General features: G+C 43.4%; 1 long non-coding RNA gene across 2 annotated transcripts in view; it reads right to left on the bottom strand.

Moving 5' to 3' along the window:
• LOC311583350 overlaps positions 1–26,373 on the bottom strand; it is a 90,120-nt gene extending 63,747 nt beyond the window's left edge. For both annotated transcript variants that reach the window (XR_014774467.1, XR_014774468.1), the window contains exons 1-2: positions 26,057–26,373; positions 25,081–25,217 (exon numbers count right to left, since the gene is read on the bottom strand). This is a non-coding gene — a long non-coding RNA (uncharacterized lncRNA). The remainder of the gene's footprint in view (positions 1–25,080; positions 25,218–26,056) is intronic.
• Between the last annotated feature and the right edge of the window lie 211 nt (positions 26,374–26,584).

Raw genomic sequence — 26,584 nt, 5'->3', positions numbered from 1 at the left:
CTCCATTCATTTACCTGTAAATTTTATAATTTAGCTTTTTCTATATAGCTAAATGAATTAACACTACATACAGGTACCATGTTTCCATTATCCATTCACCAGTCAATAAACATCTATGCAAGTTCTGTGTTTTAGCTTTTGGGAATTGAGCAACTATGAATATGGATGAGCAGGTGTCTCTGTAGCAGGAATAGAGTCCTTGGGAACGTGGCCAGGAGTGGGACTGCTGGATGACACGGTAGGTCTATTTCTGGTTCTCTGAAGAACTAACACACTGATTTCCATAGCAGCTATACCAGTTCACGTTCCCACCGGCAGTGCATGAGGATTCCCAGTTTTTCTCATCCTCACCAACATTTGTTGCCTTTAGTCATTCTGACAGGGATAAGGTGAAATCTCAAAATAGTTTTAATTTTCACGAAAATTACAATTTTATAAAAAGAGATGGAGGGTTTTCTCCACCAAGCTTCTCTGGGACCACCACAGTACTTTTACACACACTGCCTCATTGAATCTTGTCAATGCATTTGATTAGATAAGAGGAAACTTTGCGCCTTGCCTTATAATAGTACCTAACACAAATATTCAGTGGAAATTTGCACTGAACTGAGGTGTTGTGCTTTTGGATTTTTTTTCTGACACAATCGACTCTTGTCACTCTGTAAACTGCAAGACTATATGACTTCCCATGATCCTTAGGAGTACACTGTTGTATAACAGTTTTCTCTGAGATTAAAACATCCCATCCTGCAGAAGGCTCCTTTAACAGAAAGGTAAACAAAATAGTTTCAGAAAGTCCCTGAAGCTGACCAGATTCACTAGAGTAAGCAACAAAAGCTGAGAGTCTCCCTCAGATGCAGCAAAGCCAAGCAACAAGTAAACTTCGAACCCCTACCCAGATCTAGCCGATGAACAGGACATTCTCCATCGTTGAGAGGAGAGTGGGGTCTGACTTTCATGCGAACTCTGGTGCCCCATATTTGACCACGTCCCCTTGATGGGGAGGCCTGGTGGCACTCAGAGGAAGGATAGCAGGCTACCAAGAAGAGACTTGATATCCTATGAACATATACAGGGGGAGGAGGTCCCCCTCAGTCACAGTCATAGAGGAAGGGAGTAGGGGGAAAGCAGGAGGGAGGGAGGATCAGAGGATACAAGAGATGGGCTAACAATTGAGATGTACTATGAATAAATTAATAAAATATTTTTAAAAAGATTTTTCAGACAAGATGAGCTGCAAAAGAAGGCTCTGAGACCAGACTAGCTGCCTGGAAGAAGCAGAGACCAGATGAGCTTCCTGTAAGTGGCTTAGACCAACATAGGCATGTGGAAATAACACTGAGGTGCCAGTAGGCTGTGCGATGTGCTCCGGCTTATTAGCTTTGTGTGCTGGGGTCAGCTTTGGTGATGCAGCTGGTTTTGAGTTGTCTCTGCTCCTCTAAGTAACCCATGACCCACATTCCTATAAATAACCCCAATAAAACCCATTGGTTCACCAAATTGAGCTTTGATGGTTATTGTACTTTGGTCTGTCCAAACTTTGGGTTTTCCTCTCTGGAGTGAGTGTACATGTATGTTACATATCCTCAGGAAAAGTATTGTCACACAACATACACATGTGACCCAGAGGGGATCAATCCATCTTCTATTCACAGAGAATGGCTTCAGAATAGATAATACTAGAGAGGAGTAATTCCTTCTTTGCTTACTCACTTCCTTTACGTGTTCGTGACTGACCAATGTTATAACTGATGTTCTTCTCTCACTCAGTAGAAAAGGCAGTGGGACTATTTATCTGATGGCTACAGTCACAGAGAAACTACTGGGCATGTTGACCTATCATAAATGGTGGAACAAAACCTAAGCACTATTCCCAGCAATGCTTCAGAAAGAAAAAAAACCTGGTAATTCATGACACAGTTGAGATGGCAAAACAACTGAAAACTATGCATCATTCCAACTGAGAAGTAATGGGTAACGCTGAGGGGGGAGGAGATTTGAACATGAGAAAGACAGAAACAGACGAGGGATGAATGTAAGAAAAGAAGCCAGATGGTTCATATTTGCCTCCAGCATTATAATAGCTTCAAAGTTAGCTTCATGAAGAAATGGTCTCACCTCTTACAAAAGTTAATATTGTCAACTTGGCAGGACCTTGAATCGTATAAGAGGCAAGCCTGTGGACACAGCTGCACGTGCTCATTTAGATTAGGTTAATTAAGGTGGGAAGAGCAACCCTGAAAGTGAGTAGTATCACTCTTTTGCTTTGGTCCTGAAATGTTAAAAAGGAGAAAGCTAGCTGAGGACCAGAGACCATCATTTGGTGCTTATCGACCGTGGAAGCAACTTAACCAGCTGCCTTGAGCTCTTGCTGCCTGGGCATAGCTGCCATGATGGGCCAGACTTTCGAACTGTGACTTAACTTTAAACTATTCCCTTAAGCTGCTTCTCTTATGGTATTTCTATTACAGGAACAGAAAAGTCACTAAGACCCCTCTGCCGTCTGCTTGTGTATAGATATATTTTCACTATAGACTCTAAGTTTCTCCAGGGTAGGCACTATCAGTTTCTCTTACCACACATTAGGTATTTAATCATCGTTCCAGACTATAATGCTATTCTAGACATTTTGGCTAATCTTGTGTTGTCCTGCAATATGGGCTTGTGCATCACTGACAGAATTATACTGTTGACATTGTTATAAGAGTCAAAGGGAAATTGAGCTCAGTACGAACCTGGTCTAGGATGAAGAATAAGTGCTAATTCTGCTGTTGTCTACTAGAGAACTGTAATAAAACACATAACTCATTTGCCTGTTAAAGTCTCTTAAGGTGATAAATAGAATACGGTTTGATGATAGATCTGGAGACACTGGGTTAAAAAAGACAAAGAAGAAACAAGAAGATGCAATGACCCAGTGCTTACATCATTTTGCTGCTCACGTAACACAAGAAAGAAATAGAATACCATTTTATAACTCATCCTCTTGCTCTTAGCATACTGATATATTCTATGGCCAGGAAATTTAAAGGAGAAGATTGTGGTTTAATAAGTAGAGGAGCTGTTACTCTCAAGTACATACTTTTACATTTGGGGGGAGTAGGGCATGGCCCTGACTTGAAAAAAAAAATGACTGTGCAAAGGAAGAAGTAACCGGCAGGGCCATTAAGGGCAGCACTCACACTGAAGGTGCCGCCCTGGCTTCGCTTCCCATAAAGGTCTGAGTGCACTGGCCCGGCTTTTATCCTGTCGATGAGTGCAGTTGATACAGGATTTCCCCTTCAGCTGGCATCTTGAATGTTCACAGTTGACACAACAGTGGCTCTGAAGTGCTGATGGTCAGAAGGCTCTCTAAGCTGTTTGCTTTATTGATTGCAGGCTGCACTCTGCCCCACCCCCTACCCGGAGATTCTGACCCAGGTGTTTAGTCATACCACCCTAAGCAGGGCTGGGCCTGGATCCTGCTTGGATGGGAGAGAGTCTGATCCAGTAGCTCTGGGATGGGACTCTTTCAGAGATCACACAACCTTCATGATTCTGACGCAAAAAAAGTCCATGGACCGTGCTGGGGAAACCACTTGCTGTTTAAGTTTCCAAGGTCACAAATAGCTAGAACCAAGACAGGAACTTCACACTGGAATGTGGACTCTAATTCAGGTTTAATGCCACAGATTAACCTTGTACACCAAAGGAGAAAGCCAGAGGAGAGTAAAAATGATCCCCAAAAAGGGGACATGAAGAGAAAGATCAAAGAGCAGAAAGTGCATGGAGCAGAATGCATGGAGCAGGTGCAGTGGGCAAAGGAGGGAGCTCCAGGGACCGCTTTCAGGCACCTACAGTTTACCCCATAGACTGGGACTTCTCAGGTGCAAGATCTGTACCATACACCGGAAGCAAGGGTTAGAATGCAGCCCTGGGGACCTCATGCAGCCCCACTAAGTCAAAGCTTTTAAGAGAAAGGTAAGTATTTGGACATTTAACAAGGCCCTGCAGTTCTAGGCAAGACAGTCACTAGAGAACTGACTGAGGGCTCAGCCAGTTAAGAGGTTCTTTTGCCCAAGCTGATGTCATGAACGGTCCATCCAGGGAAGGAAAAGATAGTCAGGACAAAGTTTCATGATCAGATATAAGTTGGTACCATTAAGATGTCCGTGGAGAAAGGGGCAAGTTACAAGATGGAGTTAGGTAAATAAGCCGGATTGAAAATATCAGAAGTCAGCTCTTCAGACGGTAGTGGCTAGACGTAAGGACAAAATATACAGAAAGGGTCCTCCATGCTATTAGGCAGAGGTGGCTTCTGAGATCTGAGAGGCTTAGCAGCCTGGATCAGCAAAGAATGAGAAAAGCCAAGAAACATTTGAGCTGCAACAGATATGTCAGTAGAAGCTACAAGAGCAGATGTCATTGCTTGAGTTGGCAAATGCTAACTGGGATGGGACAGAGTGGAGAAGTACCATGACATCCAGAGTGTACGCTCTCTCCACTTCATCAAACTCAGTCACCCTTTGTCTCACATGCAGGACTGTTCTTTAACATGCCAGTAGATGGTGCTGTGGCTTCTTAAATAATAAAGCAATGGGCCAAGTGGCCCTAATGATAATAAAGCCTAGCCAACAGCCTAAACTGATCTGAACAATAGACATGCTAACAGATGTGGGGGGTGAGGTGGGGAGATCAGCAGGCTTTAACCCTACACAATAAATTATAGATAATGAAGGAATGTTGAGAGCAGAAGAAACCGTCTTCCCCAGGGAAGAATATAGCAATTGGTTATCCAATGCCAAGTGGTCAGTCCTGAAAGTATACATACAAGTAACATAGACTGAACAGGTTGTATTTTTTTATTTTGGAACACATATGTGGAGAGCCACAGATAGCAGCGCCCCCTGCTGCTTCACCGGCGCAATGCGCCCCCTTTTGTGCATGCGCAGTGAGAAAACCTTTTGCGCATGCGCAGTGCGCCCCTTTTGCACATGCGCAATGAGTAATCCTTATGCACATGCGCAGTGAGCAAGCCCCTTATGCGCATGCCTGAAGGCATGGCGTGAGGTGGCGTGATTCAAACAAGTCATAGCGTCAGGTGGTGTGATCTGACAAGGCATGGCGTGAGGTGGTGTGATCCAAATGCACCAACTAGGAGTGGCGACGTGGCAGTTTCTGATAGGACAGGCACACTATAAAAGGTTCTGTGGGAGCTTTTCCCGGGGTCACTCCAGGATCCTGAATAAAAACTGCTGCAAGAAGAGTTCCCGGTGTTGGTGTCTTTCCTGCTGGACGGGAGCGGCATCGGCACACATACACATATATGTTATACATATATAATTATTTATATGTGTGTATATATGTATATATGTGTACAATAAAAACAGCCCATGAATTTGAAACAAAGCAAACAGTATATGGGAAGTTTTTGATGGAGGGGAAGGGAAGGGAGAAATGATGTAATTATATCATAATCTCAATAAATATATATTTTTAAATAAGCTTGAGATAAGGAATAACTAAAGCCAGGGTAAGAAACCAGCTCTGTATCTGAAAGCTTATTTATTGGGTGAGGTTCATATTACTCACAGTTCTAGAGTTTAGTTTTAGTATACCAACATATTGTACAATCTAACAGGAAATGCTGCAAGAGACAAATCATGTGACCATGAAGCCCACAGAGAAAGGGCTCAGAAGCACATTAGCACGCATGGCAGCCAGGAAGTACCCAGGATCTGTAAAACTTCTGCCCAAACCTGCTGGTTTCCAGACATGACAGTGAACATGAGATGCTTGTCTTTGTAGGTCAGAACTGCACAATGAGGGAAGATAATAGCATCAAGGGACAAAAATAGAGGGTGTCTTATTATAACATACGGCTGGTAAGCGTGATTGACATATATTATTTGTGTGAATAAGAACATCACAATTTAACCTCGCTTTTATCATTAATACATACTAATTTTAAGGTGAGAGAAATTTTGCTTTCTGTCAGAGGAATATAAAAAGAAAAAAAGAAGACTCTTATTTGATTCATCAGTTAATTGATAAGACTGATGCAAAGTCTGTTTGTTTCTGGAAATTTTTATTCAGAAACTTAGAGCAGAGGGCAGCAGAGGCAAGTGCACCCCAGGGCACAGGTAAGGGCAGATACAAATGGAAGAACTGACCTGTGGGGTAGAGCACTACCATTTCCAGAATTTACTAAAGAGGTAGAGAAGGATGGGTGGGAAAGGAGAGCCACCATTAGCTTTCTTCTGACCTAATTCTGGGAGGAGAAACAGTATGTGATCACAACACTTGGAAGTCTAGAGCAATTTGGGGTATTATCCCAAGATTGGGAGAGCTAGAGATTCTTGGAAGTTCCTGGCAAAATAAGGAGAAATATTCTAGATCATTCTAAGAGACATAGCGCAGGATAAAACAACTCTGGGCGTCTGGCCACTGGGGGCTAAGTTCAGAGACCATGTTTATGGGTCAAGAGTACAAGCTTCTCCTCAGTGCATGATGCCTTTGATCTTCATCTCTACCCGAAGCTAGCTAAGTCTCTCTCTGTGGTGTGCTTGTTTATTCCTGATACTTTGGTTGCAAGCCTTCAGTGGGAAATATTTTTATTTTGACTCAATTTTACCTTGATATTTCACATATTGAAATAATAATTCAATAAAAACTCTATATTATCAAACAAAAATGTCTCTCATTATAAACTGAAATGACAGCATTTGCTTCTTTCATATAACTTGTTAATTTTAAGCCCAATTTCCTTTTGGTATATATTTCTTTTCTTCTTCTTTTTTTTTTTTTTTTTTTTTTTTTTTTTTTTTTTTTTTCTCCCAGAGACAAGGCGTCTCTGTGTAGCCTTGGCTGTCCAGGACTTGATTTGTAGTCCAGGCTGGCCTTGAACTCACAGAGATCCACCTGACTCTGCCTCCCCAAGTGCTGAGATTAAACCCAGCTGATATATATTTCAAAAAGATTGGGAGGGTGTAACATTTAAAGCTGCAAAGTATTCTAAGGAGTGGAAACTGTGTATTCCAATTTCCTATTGTGATAATAATGAGCTAAGGTCAAGCTGAGATGTAAACAAATTCTAAACTAAGTACTGTTTAAACCCAAAGGCTTTTGGCAGTGAACTGTACAGCAAGAAAAACTTCCCAGAGCCCCTTTCATTAGGCCTTCAGAGAAGCCTTGAAACACTGTTTATTCTATCGCAATTTATTTAGGGGTGATTTTGAGGACATTTATGTAAGTTTAAAGGAAACCGTGGAAAAAGGAACTCAAACTTAAGAGCCAGCTTCTGCGCTTTTAGATGCCTGAGGGAAATGCCTCAGATGGCAGATGTGCTCTTATGGTGGTCCTTTGTCATAACCAGTTTTGGGGAGTGATTGTGGGATGGAGTTCTTGCACACCAAGAACAGGTGACATAAGACTTTGCTTTTCTCTCTCTCTCTCTCTCTCTCTCTCTTTTTTTTTTTTTGACATAAGGCTTTTCAGGCAACTCCAGACGATCCTGATCTCAGCATCTGTCTCACTTGAACAGGTCACACAGCACTTTTCCATCTGCTTTGCAGACTTCTGTTGCACCTTTCGGTGCAGCTCTTGATGAGTCATGAAGAGAGGCCACACAGAGTTGAGGACCAAATCCCCTAGCTCAGGTTGGCAAGACAGTTACTTCTCTGGCCCTCAGTTTTATTGTCTATAAAACAGATGATGACAGTATTTCCTACATTATGAGTATCTTGCTGGATTAAATGAAATAAGCCATACATAAGCTCTTCTCCCATGTCACCTAGTGCAGAGTAAGTTCAAAGTTACATATTAGCCATATTATTTCCTATTCCAGAAAATGGCCACTTAGGAACAAGCCAGTTCATGCATGCAAGTGTGCTCTCTCTCTCTCTCTCTCTCTCTCTCTCTCTCTCTCTCTCTCTCTCTCTCTCATTCATACACACACACACACACACACACACACACACACACACACGCGCGCGCGCGCATGAACGCACATGCTCACATATACACACCACACACTCTCTCACATTCTCACATACACATGCAAACACACACACAATCTCATGCACACACACACACCACACACTCTCTCACATTCTCTCACACACACTCTCACACACACATGCTCATGCACACATACACCACTCTCTCTCTCTCTCTCACACACACACACACACACACACACACACACACACACACACACGCACTCCACAGAAAAAGCTGTGGCCAAGAAGCAAGCACATATGGTTATACCACAAGCAGCGTGAGGTTTTTGAATTATTACAGTTCTATGACGATGAGCATGAAATAGGGGTCAGCTGCCATTTCCTGTGGAATCTGGCTGGTGAGCTGGCATTTGGGAAATGGCTCACTGTGTGGATAAAAATAAAAGAAACTGTGGGTGGGGGCATCTGTGTGGCAAGCTGGAGACCTAAGTCCTCTGGGAGGATATGGGCAAGACTCTAGCTGAGACGCTTAGTAGCAGGGGCCATGGAGAGTGAAGAGGACACCATCTAACTAGACAAGACTTCTAGTGGAGGGAGAACACCAACCCACCTACAAAAACTTCATCCGAAACTTACCCTGCCTACAAGATGTGCAGGGACAAAGACAGAACAGATAGGGCAAAGATAGAGGGAATGTCCAACCAATGCCTGGCCCAACCCAAAACCCACGGGAGACAGCCAACCTCTGACACTATTAACTGTCTGCTATGCTCGCAGACAGGAGCCTATCAGAGTTGTCCTCTGAGAGGCTCCACCCAGCAGTGGTTAGAAACAGATACTGAAACTCACAGCCAAGCATTGGGTGAAGCATAAGCATAAAGTTGGGGTGGAGTAGAAATAAAAGGACCTAGAGGTGACAAGAGCTCCACAAGAACATCAACAGAGCCAATTAACCAGGGCCCAGAGGGACCTGAAGAGTCTGAAGCATCAACCAAGGACCATGTATGGACTGGGCCTAGGTCCTCTACATATATGTAGCCAATGAGCAGCTCAGGATTTAGGTGGGTCCACTAGTAAGGGGAACAGTGACTGCCTCACACATGGACTCTGTTGTCTGCTTTTTGATCACTTCCCCCTGACAGGACTGACTTACCAGGCCACAGGGAATGAGGAAGAACTCAGTAGAGCTAGGGTGGGTTGGTAGGGGGGCCTCCTCTTTTCTGAGGAATAGGGGAGGGAAAGAAGGGTGAGACTGAGATGAGAGGAGGGGCCGGACTATGACAAGGTTGTAAAGTGAATTTTTCTTTTCTTTTTTTTTTTTTTGTAAAGTGAATTTTTCTTAAGGGAGAAATAAACAAATCTTCCTGGTGGCAACTTTTCAGACCTGTCTGCTTCATTCTAATCTGTCTCCATGCCAAACCCCCGCTCTCCTTAGCCAGATAACATTTGTCCTATGAAGTGGCCTTTCCCAATTGTGATCCTAACAAGCAGCCTTGTAGAAACTTACTTTTTTTTTAAGTTCTGGTCCTAAACAGCAAGGTACATCACTCTACCAATGCTGTACATGTGTATTTCTACCACAGAATTTTAGGACAATCAGGAAGACACCCTCTCCATACCTCTATTTTAACCTGTGTTCTTTCTCCTCTCCACAGACCATTATTTTACTCCACAATGCATTATTCCTCTTAGTGTATCCTTGGCAACATTTGCTTGACTCAAACTCCTTGTGAAGAATAGATGTAAGCATGATGCCACGCATATATCCTTCTATACATAATTTGTTTTAAATAGAATCAAAGGTCCTCATCCCTACAACTCTGTTTCTGTTTTTCAGTAGCAGGAAACAGTTTGTTTCACATGTGTCCTTTCAAGCTCAGGGTAAAGAGTGGCAGTGCATACAGAACGAAGCCTGTTCCGCGATTAGCATCCAGCTCATATGCTGCGGTGCTACTGGGAGACTTTCACAAATCCCTTACCTCAAGCCTCTGCTTTTATGCCTGTTAATGTATGCTAGGCACCACCTAGAATGAAGTTGCCCAAGATATTCCTTCTCTAAATTATTCATCCTTTCAACATCGGTAGCCAGATGATGTCGACTATAAACAACAACATAAAAAAATCTTCAGAAATGCTACGGACACTCTAGTGCAATCAAACAAATGGTTTGCTGTGTTCATGATTCAAAACAATATATACTTATTGACGCTCCGTGTGATCCCAGCTGAAGTAAGAGGCCGGGCAGCCTGGGCCATGCAGTGAAAACACATCAGGGGTATGAGTGGGTGGGGACGACACTCAACACCTCTAAGTCGCCAGCCTTGTCCTTGGATTTGTTTATACATAGTCTCCCCCTGGTGAGCTCACTATTTAATGGAGGACCCAGACAAGAGGAAGCTGAAGGAGTAATCCCAAATTACAGTGAGCAAGAAAAAAAGGAAGAAGGAAATGTGTATTATATTGAAGAAGCAAAGATAGCCTCTCTTAGGCAGGACATATAATTTGATGAGTAAACACTTCCAAAGGGTTAGCAAGGTGAAGTGTGGAGATGCAATTATTCTGAGGAGAACAGCATGTAAAAAGGACTGAAAAGAGCTTGGTCACATAAGGAACTGAAGACAGCCAACACAGCAGCACTTGGGGAACAATGAGAGAAAGTATGTAAGACAAACCTGATACCCTTTGTCCTGTATTCAATTATTTGGTTGTTGGTTGGTTGGTTGGTTGGTTGGTTGGTTGGTTATCTGAGACAGAGTCTCTCTGTGTAGTCCTTGCTCTCTTGAAACTCCCTGTGTAGACCAGGCTGACTCTGAACTCACAGAGATCCACCTGTCTCTTCCTCCTAAAGTGCTGAGATTAAAGGCATGCATCAACACATCTGGCTTGTGTTTAATTTTTTTAAAGCCAGGATATCTACTTTTTCAAGCAGATTGCTAGATAATGGAGAGGTGAATTAAATTTCCTGTCCCTGGCAATATCATACAAATAAGCCTCCTCCTGGCATCTCCTACACTTCCACACGTGGCTTTACCTAACTCTATCCTTTACCCAATGATCTTCATCTTCTATGAAGACGACTGTATTCTCCCACCTCCTTTTAAATGTGGTATATAAAATCTCTGGGGGTTTTTCCATATAATTTTAACACCTTAAACAGATCACATAAATTAATGATTACTTTATTTGGATAACTTGGTCCAATGCATTAATTGCAGTCTTAATTCAACTTGGGATTGGTTTCTTTCCCTCAGCTAAGAGCAAACCCACTCAGCCTGAGTGATGTGGAGAGTGGCGGGCACCATGAGGCTCCTTCATGTCCCTCTAGTGGGGTGCCTTAATCCTCCAACACACATCATCACCCAAAAGCTGCCATGTCCCAAAGGGCCTTCTATTTCAAATTAAGGATCTTGGGCTCTGTCTTCTAAAGGACACAGAGAAAATGAAACAGATAGGCTTTTGTTTCAGAATGGCACCTTGGCCACACTGTGGAGAGTGGATGAGAGAGAGAGACAGGAAGGCTTTAGACAACAAGAGCGTCACCTCTTGAGTGCTCAGTGACCTGCTGTTCTTCCAAGGTTCTTCTCACAAATGTCCCGTACACTCCATGCAGCCTTATTGATTTCGAAAGCTCTTCTCTAACTTAGGGCATCCATGACTTTCAAAAGCCCACTGTGGGGAATTGGCACTTCTACTCAATCCATGTAGACCTAATGCTAGGAAAACATTCAAATCAGATGCTTGCTCCTTCAGTTTCCTCTGAGACGCCAAAGTCTAAGAGTAATCAAAGTAGAAATGCTGAAGCAACACTGCTGTGGGAATAGTGGCTGTGAGACTGACTCCCCTCCCTTAGTTCAGCCTTCCACCTTCCAATGAAACCTGCACAGAGAATTGTTTTGGGATGACTTGAGGGTTTGGTAGAGAGAATAGGAAGGAGGAGAAACGACTCCCCTGAATCTCTCTGGAAGACAGACAAACCAACCTAGACCTGCAGCATCTGAGGATGGAAGACTCAGAGATGCACTCTACCTCCACAGCAAGAAACCTAAAGACGCGATAGTGGGAGGAGAGTAGTCTGAGGGTGAGAAGTAAGAGATGGCTGTACTGGGCAAGATCTGTGGTCTCAGTGAAAATGAGAAAAGGGGCCTGTGTCTCTCAGGACTCAGAGGTAAAGCCTAGGATGGTAAAGTTCAACACACAAAGATTCATACTGAGCATTGTGCTGCTGAGAGGTTAGAGCTAGTGGGCTACAAAGAAGAAACCCTGTCTCCTTTCTTGTGAGGAGCTCCCACGACAACGCAGTTCAGGAGAAAAAGAGTCAACATTGTGTATGTGTCATCTCTGACATGCTCTTATCTCTACTCCCTGTCCTTGACTCTGGGTGATGCCAGTAACTCCATTTCTGTGTGTCGTTTTGCTGTTGTGATGGTGTTGGTGGTGGTGTGTTTCTTTGGTATTGAGAATTAATCACTAGGGCCTCCTATGTGTGAGGCAGATGCTCAGCCACTGAGCTGCACTCTAGTTCTTTATTATTTGATGATGCTGTTCCTGGTGATGATGATGATGGTGCTCTTTTGAGATGAGGGTTTTACTACATAGTTCATGCTGGCCTCAAACTTGTGCCAACCCCCCCCTCATCTTTGCAAGTAGCTATGATTATAAGTATGCAATGCCATACCAGAAAGTGACTCACTTTTAGACACTCACCAGACTAGGTAAGAAAAGTTGATCCAGCTTTCCCTTTATATGCTGAGACAACAACTTTGGGATTCCTGACTCTACTAAGATTGTCTACTTTGCAAAGACCTGGGCAATAAGGAGAGAGGCTAGGGGAAGCCATTTCGTTTGAGCTCTCACTGCTGACATAGCATACCAACTGACAAATAGCATCTGCTACCAGGCAAGTGAATAAAGTCACCTGCAGGAGATTCCACCCCAAATGCCTGAGTCAGCCCCAGCCATAGAGTCTTCTCAAGTGAGCCCCAGCTACTGAGCTCAGACAAGGCACTGGAGCTGCGTCCCATACATATTCCCAATGAAAAGAACCCTTCATCACAATGAAATGCTTATTTTAAGCTGCTAATTTGGGGATAATTTCTCACATAGCAAGAATAAAAATGACAACCGAGGTCTGGCAAACACTGACCAGTGTGGCTGATTTCTAGAATTTGCAGGCTCTACCCATCCCTTATCTCACGGGGCCCAATTTTCCCTTATTTATGTGTTGTAATTTGAAGTTAGTCCCCAGCCAAATTCATATGAGAGCCTAGGCCTTGGGTCCTCAGGATGGCCTTTTTTAGTAACAAATTCTTTATGGAGGTAGTCAAGTGAAAACTTGGAGGAAGATTTACTTCATGTGGGTAGCCCAGTGGCATTTTCATTCAAACCTGTGTTTAGCTCCGTCTCTGAAACACGGCTGTTTTTAGTGCAGTAAATCCAGATGAAGCGCTTGTTCTTAAATAAATAATGGAAAGGTTAACGGAAGTTCTCTGTGCCTGGCCCAAAGTACAGCTAGATTATGGTTATTTCGAAGTCATCCAGCTTCCTGCCAGCTTCCTTAACAATGCAGTTTGCGGCGTCCTGAGAATCTGCATTTGGACACTCTGACCGGGTAACAATAATCATTCAAAGAGAAGAGGTCTTGATTTTTGAGAAGGGGGCAGACATGGAAGGAGTAGACAGGGTGACCAAGAGGGGTACAAATTAAATAAATGTAGTACTTAAATATTAAAAATTATCAGAAATGAATTAAAAATAAAATATAAAGGCATTTCCTAAGATCCTGTGTGCTGAATGAACGCTGTGTTCTGCTCCTGACCTAGGTCAGCTGTGGTACCTGCCACCAGGCTCTAGTGTTAAGGTGTTTCTCTGGAGTATGCAGCCCTGGGTGAGGTGGCAGCACAGGAAAACAGAAACAGAAAGGCAGCAAGTACAGACCACCATGTGGTCAGGGACCAGTCTGCACCACGGTCTTTCTTTTGCTGGGGAGCCAGGGACACTTTTGAACTCCTTGCTCCTGATTCTCAGCATCAGGCCACAGTAGGGGGTTAGGGACAGGGTTGGTAGGGTCTGCAGGGGATTCTGACTGAGTGCTTTCACATCTTAGCCTAGCATAAATTTAGGGTTAAGACTGGAACTTTAGATGAAATTAAAGAGAAACCATAAAGAAACCAGGAAATAAAAGGGAATTCTTTTCTAATTTGTCAGAGTAGAAGATCCTTATAAATACAACCCAAGCCACAGGACCCAGCACACTAGGAACTCAACTTTATAAAGCAGTGAGTGGTTCCTAACCTGTGCGGTGTGACCCCTTTGAGTGTCCAATGACTTGTTCACAAAGGTCACATAGCAGAGACCGGGTATATCAGATATTTACATAGCGATTCATAAGCTAGAGCACAATTACGACTATGAAGTAGCAATGGAAACAATTTTATGGTTGAGGGTCACCACACATGAGGAGCTGTATTAAAGGGTTCCGACACTAGGAAGGTTGAGAACTACTTTTATAAAGTTTATATCCATTAATGACAATACACAAAGAACTAAGAAAGCAAAGCTGTTAGCAACAGGACATGAATAGGCCATTCACTAAATGAATATAACCTACAAACAAAAAAAAATGCATGTTTTCATTTTAATTCTAAAAATAGAAGCCATAAGGACAAAAGATCCACCTCCTCAGTTTATTAATTAGCATTTGTTTTAAGCAGCTGATAGAACTCTGGGTTGATAGGAGCTGATGAAAATGGGCCTTTTTGTTTAAGGCTAATGAAACATTGTTTCACAATTTTTTTAATTGTATTAAGACTACTATGTTAATCAAAAATGAAAACAAAACTCTGGAGGTATTCCACGTTAGTGCTAAAAAAGAAAGTGGGGGGATATCTTTGTAAATTAAAATAGCATCAAAAAGCAAAACAAAACCCAATCTTTAAGGCTCAAAACCCCAATAGCTACAACAAAACCTCTCAAGATTATGAGCTGACTTAAAGTTCCTGACCATTCCTCATCAGGAGGCTGCAGTAAGAAAGCGGAGAGGCTGTGGTGGGGTGAGGGAAGATCACCACAGTGCATGCATCGGTTTCTTGTTGTTGTTAAGATTTATTTATTTATGTGTACAATAATATGGCTGCATGTACGCCTGCAGGCCAGAAGGGGGCATTGCAGATGGTTGTGAGCCACCATGTGGTTGCTGGAAATTGAACTCATGACCTGTGGAAGAGCAGCCAGTGCTCGTAACCTCTGAGCCATCTCTCCATGCATCTGTTTCTAGGTAGTCAGCACCGCCCCCAGAGGCAGCAGAACATCTACACCCACGAACTCATAGCCATTGTGACAGCACCTATAAAACTGTGCAAAGCAAAGCCAAGAGAGGCCAAATCCGAGCAGGCAAAGAGGACTTGGGCACACAATCCCCGCCCCCCCCCCCGAAGCCACAGAGCTGTTGGTGGGAGGGGTGACAATTTCCTCTAAGAGTGTAGCCCATGTAAGCCAGCTGCTCTCCAGAAGAACATCCAAGAACATTTGGGTAGCACAAAATGGACTAACATGTGCAGTCTGGTTGGACATCGCCAGTTGTTTCTTTGCTTCTAGCACAAAAATAGTGAAAATACTCAAATGGAAAAGCAATCATGAGTAATTATGTTCTAAAAGATTAAAATCTTTAAATGACAGCATTCAATAAAAATTAAATACAGTGCCTTCTCTTAGGAGCCTTTCAATTGAAGGTGTCAGATACACCATGGGATACCAACTGCAGTATCTCTCATCAGTGCTCAAGCTAGTTTTATCACCAGACTGTGATGCAGATCTGAGGATACCAGAGATAAGTTAAGCAGTGAGTATTGACAAGGAATAAACTTGATTACCTGAGTGTGCCAGGAGTGCAGGTTAGTAGCTTTCCAAATGAGAAGTTAGTTGTTTAGGGGTTAAGATGTTTTTAGGTCTATATAGATATTTTAAGTTGATAATGACAATATGTAATGGAGATTGATTAACATTCAGAATCTTAGATGCACCAAGATAGGAAAAGCTGCCAAATACAAGTCGCCAAAACACTAAGAATGTAACATTTATATAATTCCTGATTGCGTCATGGTACTCTATAGGTAATCTAGTGTGTGTGTGTGTGTGTGTGTGTGTGTGTGTGTGTGTGTGTGTGTGTAATAATATAAATGTATATGCAAAAAATAAAAATGTTTAACTAAAAAAAAAGAAGTGAGTCTTAGGCTAGGTGGTGGTGGCACACACCTTTAATTCCACCACTTGGGAGAGGCAGGTGGATCTCTGTGAGTTAGAGGCCAGCCTGGTCTACGGAGCAAATTCCAGGACAGCCAGGGCTACACAGAGAAATCCTGTTTTGAAAAACAAAACAAACAAACAAAAAATGAGTCATAACTGATCCTTGGAAACACTGAGAAGTCCAGGTCCCCTTCTCCCATTGCCTCTCCCGTCAAGGACCAGAAATGGACTCAGAGAATGACCAGATTTCCACAGCCACAGCAGAGGGTAGATGATAGGACGGGGATGAAAGGAAGTCTGGGTGTGCTGAAAGCCCAAACTCAGAAATATGTTTTCTACTCTGCCCTCAGAAGAGCAACCTTATAGAGATGTTCTTCAAATCTAGAACCATCAGTGAAAGGATCTGATCAAACCTGGCTCATTAAGAACACTGACTGCTCCTCCTCAGGTCCTGAGTTCAATTCTCATCAACCACGTGGTGGCTGACAACCATCTATAATGTGATTTGATGCCCTCTTCCGGCATGCAGGTATACATGCAGGCAGAGCATTCATGCACATTAAAAACATTTCTTTTTTTACTCCAAGGCATCGGGCACCGTGCAGCCCCACACAATCAAATGTCTCTGCATAGTCAAAGTAATGCAAAGCCTGACTGTTGACTTAACCAGAAATGAACCTGTCTGTGTTCTCAAGTGAAAGAAGGAGGAAACGTGAGCATGTTCTATGTGCAAATCAACCACTGAACTTTGTAAGTCCTCACCCCTTTAATGGCGATAGGAAACGAACCCAGACTGCATTTCCCCAAAACTCTTGTGTCTACAGTTTTGGAAGGAATTTAAGTTCTGTCCTAACATGCATTCGGGATTTGAAAGGCAGAAGTGAAGAAAAGGCTTATGGCTGCTAGCAATCAAGGTGTTGGGTTGGTAAGAATGTTTGCAGGGAGTGGAATTGCACAATGTCTATCACGGGCGTGGGGCTTTGCCGAGCTGAGAGCAGCACCTTGACCTCTGTGCCACTTCACTGTGGTTCAGTTGAACTTGAGTTCTGAATGCCTTTGCCCTTGTTCAAACACTGCCCGCCTGCCCTACTCCCAACACTAATCACCTACTTCTCTGTGTTTCGACCCTAGGATGGATAGAATCCCACAGATTGAGCACATAATGGTTAAAAACGGAAAACTAATTATCAAATGACATTGAGAAATAGTAGAATGAGCCCATTATTTAGAAATTCAGAATGGCTTTCAGGGAGGCAGAGGCAAGCAGAGCTCTTTGAGTTCGAGGCCAGCCTGGTCTACAAAGTCGGTCCAGTATGCCAAGGCTACAGAGAGAAATCCTGTTCCCCCCCCCCCAAAAAAAAAAACCCAAGAGAGAGAGGGGAGAAAGAAAGAAAAAGAAAAACCAAATGACCCAGGTTGGAGCTGGAAAGGAGCAGCTGGTCTTACAGGGCAGGTTCAGAAACAGGCAAGGTGAGTGTGGTCGCCACAGCTCTACTCAGGCAGCCCCAAAACAGAATGTGGATCTGATTGCATTCATTTAACACTGTTTTAAGATTAGTGACAATACGCCACAGGGTTGCTTTCAACATAGGTATATGCATCAATTCTCTTCTCTAAATGGTTTCTGTTTCAGGCTTATAGTCTTGCCAATGCCAACAGAAGTAGTATATCCAAGGCGGCACAGGGTGTCTCCCCATATATTCTTTCATTGAGCTCTACAAACAATATAAATGCCAGGACTGGTAACGCAGACAGGCTGTGTTCAGGTTTTCCCATGCTTGCCCATGAACTTCCATCCATTTTCAGGATTTTTGTGTCTTTGCTCATTTTGGGCTCTGGTTCTACCCAATGAGCCTTTCATCTGCTGCTGTCAGCCTACAGAGATTCACCCCGGGAAGCCCAGCATCTTGCCTTGTCTTTCTTTTCCCCATTCTCCGAGTCTAACACCAGAAATACTAATTCGAATGTTTTCACACAAGCACGTGAGAGAGGTTGCATTGCTGAAGTTTTGGGAAGATAGAGGAGATTGACTTTGAAGCAATACAAACATCTAAAAAATAAAGTCATTTTAAATTCCTGCTCTTAGCAAGCCCTGGAATCTTTCTCACAACTTGGCCTCTTGTCACACTGCTCAGACCTCTGGGTCATCGCTCCCCTGAGCATCACTCCTCACGGGGACAGGAGAAAGAAGGGACACATAGGAACACCTTCCTATTACAAAGACATGTTTACAGTCCATATTGAAGAAAAGAATCCATACAGACATGTTGTTAATGTCTTAGCATGTACATACTACTAGTGGGTTCTGAGTCAATGCTCCCTCCTCCAGCCCAGAGGACCTTAGACCAGCAGACACTAACTTGACTCAGAACTAAGGATGTAAGGAATGATAATGAGGGAGGCACAGGCAGGGCTAGGGTGATGGCTCCATTGGTAACGTGATTATCATGCAAGCCTAAGGACCAGAGTTCGCATCCCCAGACCCCTTTGCCAGCTCAATGTGGTAGCGTGCATTTGTAATCCCAGCATTCTACTGCAAAATAGGAGGCAGAGGCAGGAGCGGCATCAGAAGTGTGTGAGCCACTAGGCAGTTAGCCTGGTGTACACAGCAGAGAACAACACAGAGACACCGTCTCAAAGCGGGGGAAGGCAAAGCCTGACACTAGATGTTGCTCTCTGGTCTACCATGTCTATCAAGGCGTAGGTACACCCCGTCCCCTCACCACGGGATGAGAGAGAGTAAATAAAAACACATACATCTCAAATCTTTACCACCTGAACAGAAGAACAAGACTGAGTTCCAGACTGCTTTTCCCCACCCTGCCCCCTTCCTACCTATGTCCTCTGCTAGCTGGAAATATGTGTAACAGATTTTGAGGATGTTAACTCGGTGTCTTCTCAGATTACTGGCTCTCTAAATAAAGCCGTTTTAACACTCAATTTCTACCTCTGTTTACCACCTCCTAAACTTTAAAAGCTAAAGCAGTAGTTCTTAACCCCCCTGATGCTGCAACCCTTTAAATACAGCTCCTCATGCTGGGCTGACCCCCCCCAACCATAAAATTATTTCCACTGCTGCTTTATAACTGCATTTTTGCTACCATTATGAGTCATAATGTGCATGTCTGATATGTGGCCCTGTGAAAAGGTCATTCACCACGATCCTCAAAGAGATCGCAACCCACAGGTTGAGAACTCCTGATCTAAAGGCCCAGGGCCAGATTCCAATTATAATAGGTTGGTGGGAGAAGAAGGGTATGAATCATATTTTCTTATAGAGAAGCAGGGAGGTCACCCCAGATTTGTTATTCAAGTTCATCTGTGGGGTCCATCATCATACAGAGAGTCAGGGGAAACTTTAATATGAACGCTAGTTAGCGAGAGCACATTCTCAGAATTGACGTTTGAGTGTGGACTGTCCGTCGTGGACTTGTGATTGAACTCTCGGGCTTCCGGGTGGTGGCGCTGTTTTAGAAGGCTGGGGAAACCGTAAGGAGCTGGTGCCTACGTGGAGCCGGTGGTGGTGGGTCCATAGGGATGGGCTCTGTGGATTTTACCGCCCAACTCCACTTCTATCTGCTCTCTGCTTTCTGTTCTACCCGGGTGTGAGCCCAGCAGGCGAGGAGCCAAGCTGGACCCCGATCAGTTTCAAGATACCTGTCACCATGCTCCCTTCCCTTGAGGTAGAATCTGTCTCCTCAAACAGTGACGCACAATGGGCCCTTTCTCCCTCACGTTATTGCCAGCTATTCAGTCATAACAACAAGTAAACTTTTCCAATGTTGGTTCCAAGGTAAGCTGTAAGGAGAGAGGCCTTAACTCCAATTGCGTGAAGAATGACTTCCTGGTTAGGAGAACAAATGAAAATTTGAAGGTAATGCCAAGAGGAAATCATAATGTGCCACGTTTGAAAATATTATAAAAAGAAAAAACAGCCAAGCTTCTTGATAGAGTGCAGGTGTAAGAGTAAGTAAAGAGAGACTCCAAACTATCCTGGAAATAAAATCTTAACTGTGTACATGGCGGTGGAGGCGAGGCAGGGAGTAGTCAGGGACAGTAGGGTATGAGACCAGCAAGTGTCGAGGGGTCAGGAAGCAGAAGAAGGTACAGCCTAGAGCAGACTCGTCTTTCTCAGCTCACACTTCTAGAAAGAGATGCCCCTGGGTCTTCCAGAAGAACCCCTTGTTCACCCCTCAATGCACGGCCCCAGGGATGAAAGAAGAGACACAAGTCAGGACCGTGGCTGCCTCATTTACCCCACAGTCCCTTTGAACAAGTCACTCTTGTTAATGGCTTTCCAGGGATGAGGCAAAATCGGAGGCTGGGAAACACACTATATCTTGCCAGCACCAGTCCTGTGCCACTTTCCAGTTTCCCGCAGCTCCTAACGCTACCCGCTACTTTATAACTGCTCAGTATTCCTTTTTCCTCAACCTTTCTTTAAATTCTCAACCACAAATGATATAGTTTATATGAAATACAGACAAAATTCCAAAGGTAGCATTACATCTTATTCTCGAGAGAATAAACTACATTCTAGGGGGAAAAGGGCTTTTATAATGATTTTAAAGGTTTTTTTTTTATTTATTTTAAACTATGTGTACGGGGTTGTCCATGGATGTCAGAAAAAGGGTGTTGTATCCTGGAGTTACAGGTAAGCTGCCCAAGATAAGACCTAGGAACCAAACTTGGTCATACACAACCTTTAACCTACGAGCCATCTCTCCAACCCCAGTAACATACTCAAATATAAAAGTAGTGACTTAAAGATCAAAAATATCCTCAAACTTCAATGAGCCTATTATAAACAGAAAGATGTTAACTGGGGACAGTCCAGGGACAGCCTTTCCTTCAGCAAACCCTAGCTTCAAGCTTCCGATCCATGAACGACAATGCATTATCGAACTTTCTCTTTTCAGTCCTCTATCTATTCCTACCGATGTGACAGAGATTGGCAACTTGTATAGTTATGCATTAATCTGGGGCATCCTGATTTTTTTTTTTTTTTTTTTTTTGGTTTTTTGAGACAGGGTTTCTCTGTGTAGCCTTGGCTGTCCTGGACTCGCTTTGTAAACCAGGCTGGCCTCGAACTCACAACGATCCGCCTGCCTCTGCCTCCCGAGTGCTGGGATTAAAGGCGTGCGCTACCACGCCCGGCTCATCCTGCTTTATATACAGAGACACAGTTTGGTCTTCTCCCTTTCATACATACTTTAGTTTTATACTGACTTTGCTGCCTATGATGGTTAATCTCAGTTGTCACTTTGGATCTGGGATCAGCTAAGAAACACATTGCCTGCAGGTCAGTGAGGATATTTCCTAGAAGAATTACTGAGCAGGTAACTCACTGAGTGTGAGAAGTACCTTCTGGCAATTGCCAAGATATAAACAGGTCTGAGGGAAAGCTGCTCTTTGCCTGTTTGCCTTGCCATGTTGCTGGTGAGTTCATCAGCCTGGTTGCTAGTGCCACAGCTACCATCCTTCACAGGCAAAGGATCCAGCTTCTTGAGTCTTCCAGCACAGGCTAAAGACCAGCATCACTCCAGGAATCCTGCAGGCCTTCAGCACCAGGTTGGGATGGCTAATGCATCTAGCTTTATGAGCTAAGCAGGCACCAGGTTCTCAACCTCTCTAATGTACAGAGAGCCATGTCTGAATAAGTCACCCCATATTGTGTCCACTGATGAGTAAATTTCCTTTTTAATATATTCATTTATTTTGTTCTGTTCTGCAGAGACCCCTAAGACACTAAAGACCATAGCAACCGGACTTGACACAATCTTCTAAAGCCCCTGCCTCTGCCTTGGTATATTTTAGATTATTACAACAAAATAGCCAAGCTTAGAGTAACTGTTAGACAACAGAAAGTTGTTTCCCAGTCCTGGGGAAGTCTGCCATTAAGGAGCTGACAGCTGTAGTAACTGACAAGGGACTGTCTCCTCTTTCACAAGTCCCATTTTCTCCCTGTAGGGAAGAGGGGGTGATGAAGGTCTCTGAGGTCTCTGGGAAGATACTCATCCCATTCATAAGCCACTAACCATCAAGATCTATTATGATTACGTCCTAAAGGCCCTGATTCTGGATACACATCTTTAGGTAACCTTCTAGAGCCTTTATATTTTCAGAAGTTATGTTTAAATCTTTTATCAATTTTGAGTTTAATTTGGACATTTTAAAGTCCAACTTTACATATATATATACAAACATATATAACACATATACATATATATGAAAAGTGTGTGTGTGTGTGTGTGTGTGTGTGTGTGTGTGTGTGTGTGTGTGTGTATTTACAGGTAACTTTCTGGCACCCAGGGAGTTGACTATCGGTTCACACTGTTTCTAGTCCCTGTGTGTAAATTTAAAGAGCGGATGACTTCACAACCAGTTGGATATTTGTCCACAAACTGTAGAATGCCCAAAGAGCCAGCCTGATGACACTGCTATAAATGCCCTGAACACCATGAGTGAACTAGTAAGCCCTCAACAGAAGTTTCTTTTTAAATTTAAAAAAAAAAATTAAAAACTGCTTTAGAGGAACGCGCAGCTTAACAATAAGGGACTTGATCTTTCACATAAAAGTAAAAGAAAGATGCAGTCTTATAAACCTGACTCAGTGGACTCTAAAACTACCTAAGTAAGAAGCCCTTCAAAGGATGAAGGTTAAAAGACCATCAGTCATCCTCAGAGCAGGAAACAAAGACACTGTGTTACAACAACAGATGCCCTACCCAGAACCCAGCAAGCCAGGCAAACCTGTGCTGACAAGGAGGAGCTTCTTCCTTGTGGACCAGGTGACCTGGTCCGTCTCATTCCCCAAAGCAACACACCTGGGTCCCCACAGCCTGCTAACTGTACACCTTACTTTTTTATTCCTCTCAGTTTGGAAAGAGTAAATGAATCTGTTTCTTTTCAGAAACTTCTATGGATTGTGCACTGGCAGGAACAAGACGGATGCATACCTCAGACCTGAAGATGAAGTGAGCTAGAAATCATAGTTTTCTCAAGTGACAAATCACTTTTCTCACACCACTTAGCAGCTATGGCATTTGAGAAGGGTTTGAAGTACCAAATACGCTCTGGCATCCTGTCTGCTTTTGCAGTGTGTGGTGTTTTCCCCAGCAATGCTCAAGACTTTCAACAGCCAACTAGAAAAGCTGAACACTCGCCTCCCATCAAGGGGACCCTTTAATTCCTGGTGGCCAAGAGTCAAGTCAGCCTGAGGCTAAGTCTAACGTGAGGCACATGGCAAAGCCTGAGCATCCGAAATAAGATGCAGACGCTGAGAAAGCCACTCTTGAAGGCAGCCCTACCCCTTTTTAAAAATGTGAGCAAATCCCACTTCCTTGAGCCAATTTAAATTTAGTTTTTTACCGTAACAAAAGCACTTTATTGGACTTATAATTGTGCTTTTGGTGGGTATAGATTTGTTTTGACTTTACTCTTTTTTAAAAGATTTGTTTGTTTATAGCATATGTATGTATGCCTGAGTGAGTCTGAACACACTATAGGAGTGCAAGTACTTAGAGAGGCCAAAAGAGGGCATGGGAGTCCCTGGAGTTCATCTTAGCCAGGTGTGGGTGCTGCAAACCAAACCCAAGTCAGCCTGTAAAAGCAGGAAGTGTTTTCTTCCATCTGCTGAGCGATCTCTCCAGCCCTATGTTTTAACTTTTCTTTGTTATTTGACACTGTCAAATTTTTGTGTTCCTGGGTTTCACCCATCCATTTTTCTTCTGGTCTTTAAAGCCACCCAGTGTATCTGTGGAACAGTCACTAGTCTCTGTAAATCTAGGCTGTCCTCTCCCTTTCCACTAGCAAGCTGTCGCCACAGAGCTGTGTGACCCAGATTTGGGCAGCTTGTCCTCACGCTAACCTTGCACACCCGTCAGAACACCTCACTCACCTGATCAGCACACACCGCCTCCCTCAGGGAAGCTCTGCTGCCTGGGGTAAGAGAGACCTGCCTTGGAGTCCTGCCCAGGACACTGGGAGCTATTCTGCCTGGGGACTCATCTGTCAAACAAAGATATCAGATAACCATGGAAGTGCGTTCTACTGCTTCTTCTTGTTTTGTGTTCTCTGACAATTCCATCCCTTCCTTTTTTTTTTTTTCAAAAGTGCTACTGGCCGTGCTTGCTCCATAAACACTAACATTTCCTCCGGCTTAAGAGCTACACTGGGACCCCAGAGAAACTGACTCTTCTTCCCAAATCCACAGTGACAAAAACAAGCTTGGAATCAAATTTCACGGTTGATTATTCTGAGCACGTTTGGTTATTCTGAAGGCCAAATTGAGCAATCCCGGGACAGCACCCATGAGACCACACATGGAGTGAGTGCTTCATCGTTGACCACGGAGGTCACACGTTAAACAGAACATAGATGAGAAAAACATCCTAAGAGCAGTGGACCCAAAAGGCATCTTCAGGTGGAGAAAGTCAAAGGACTGTCTCAAAATGAAAAGCCTTAGAGCAGGCAGATGCTTTAAATATCTCACCATCTGGCCTATCGGAAGGGAACTTGCTGTATTTGATGCTCCTCCCAGGGAGGATTGGGTAATGCGTAAACATGAGCAGTGGAGCCAGCTTGGGTTAAGTGCACAGGAAAAACATATTCCCTCCAAATTAGAATTGTTCCAAATAAAACAGGCTCACCTGTGAGTCTGTGAGCTCCAACCACTAACCAAACTCAACAAGCAGTTACAAAGGAAACTACAGACATGTACTTTTTAAGCAGAATTCACTGGACAGATTTCACAAGCCCGTGTCTTTTTTTAAAATCCTAGAGTGGGCCTCAAGTGAAATGCAGCCAGTAAGAACTTAACTGATGCCCCACAAGCTTTGGTTTGCATAGCTATCTCCTGGAGAAGAAATCTACGGTACACACCCAGGACAGCACTCACCAGAGATTCAGAAACAGCCAGGCCAAGGCAAGGGCCAAGACGTTGCTTTTCTAATAAGGTCCCAAGGGATGCTAATTCTTCTGGTCCAAAGGCCATGCTTTGAATAACTCCGTAAATCAGAATTATTTATAGGATATCTGTGAAGAAATGATAGAAAATTAACAGGCTTTGGCAAGCAAAAAAAAAAAAGGAAAATAAAAAGTAATGTTTCATTGGCATTCATATAGGAAATGAGATGAAATAGTGCAATCACTTCTCGGAAGGGCAGGAAGGAAGCAGGCCACATGCACTCAACTTTATGAAAACAATTGGAGGGGAAATTAAGTGGTATATGTGGTGGCACATGTTCATTTCTAACCTCTAAGTCCTTCCATTAGACACTTGGGTTATGGAAACCTGAGGAAATAATTTTTAAAATCTCAGGTTTGGGAGTCAGGAACCCACTCATATTTGACTCCCTCTTCTGCTATCTCCAGTGCCTTTTTCATCAACTCCCACCAACCTAGAAACAAGACTCAAGGTAAGATATTTCAATTCTCATTAAAGGACATCTGTTTGGGACCAATAGAGCAATTTGGTTTGTAAATATGAAGCAGAGGTAATCATCTTAAAAACAAGAGTTCAAAGGCAATCCTTTCAATCCTCCAAGGTTCATGCAAAAACTGCGCCCTATGCCATTCCTTACCCTATCTGTGACCCCAAATCTTCATCTTACTGTTGGCTTTCTTAAGCCTACTCTACTATGACTTATAAATAATAATTCTTAATTATAGTACTTCCAAATGCAAGGTGGGTGAAAGCAGAGAAACGTAATTTTAATAAACTCTTATAGAAAGTAAATGTTAAAAAAATGTTGTAGGCTCAATTTTCTTAACAATTATATTCTATTATGAACTTATTAACCAAGCATACCTCACTTATAACCTGACTAACCTAAACAAGAGGAAAAGGAGATTAAAGAGCACAAGAATGAAACCTTTTGGGTATCTGTTCCTAGGAACGACTCTCCTGGCTTTGTCATCAGGATGTCTTCTGTGGGAACCAGGAGCAACCGGAACCTGGAGCCTCAGATGGAGCCCGAAGCCTCAATGCCTTCCCTCAGGAGGCTCTCTCTAGGAGCTTCTCGGAGTGGAGGGATGAACAGCCAAACAATCCCACGTCTCCAAAGACCGCCTCTCCTATTTTTGGCTGGCATTTATATCTCCTCTCAAAATTTGTTTGAGAATGTTTTTCAGCTGGTAACAACCAAGCTCCCCCACAAAGGTGGTTCGACTTCTAAGGAGATAAACATCACCTGCTCTCTCACAAGTCTGTTTCTCATCCCGCACTTGAGATCTAAACAAAAAACATGTTTATCTCTCCTTCAAAATATAAAAAAGCTATACCTGAGAGAGGTAGCCAAGGTCGGAAAAAGCTGGAAGGACAGTGGCAGTCCCTCAGACTTCAGTGGAGAAGGTGTAGAAACACTATGGAAACAGAAATGCTCAGGGGTTTGTCCTGGCCA

The sequence above is a fragment of the Acomys minous genome (assembly GCF_964271855.1).
Source record: "Acomys minous genome assembly, chromosome: 14".
In the NCBI taxonomy this organism is placed as follows: Eukaryota; Metazoa; Chordata; class Mammalia; order Rodentia; family Muridae; genus Acomys; species Acomys minous.
Note: the sequence above shows the minus strand (reverse complement) of the source record. Positions and strands in the feature narration are given on the sequence as shown.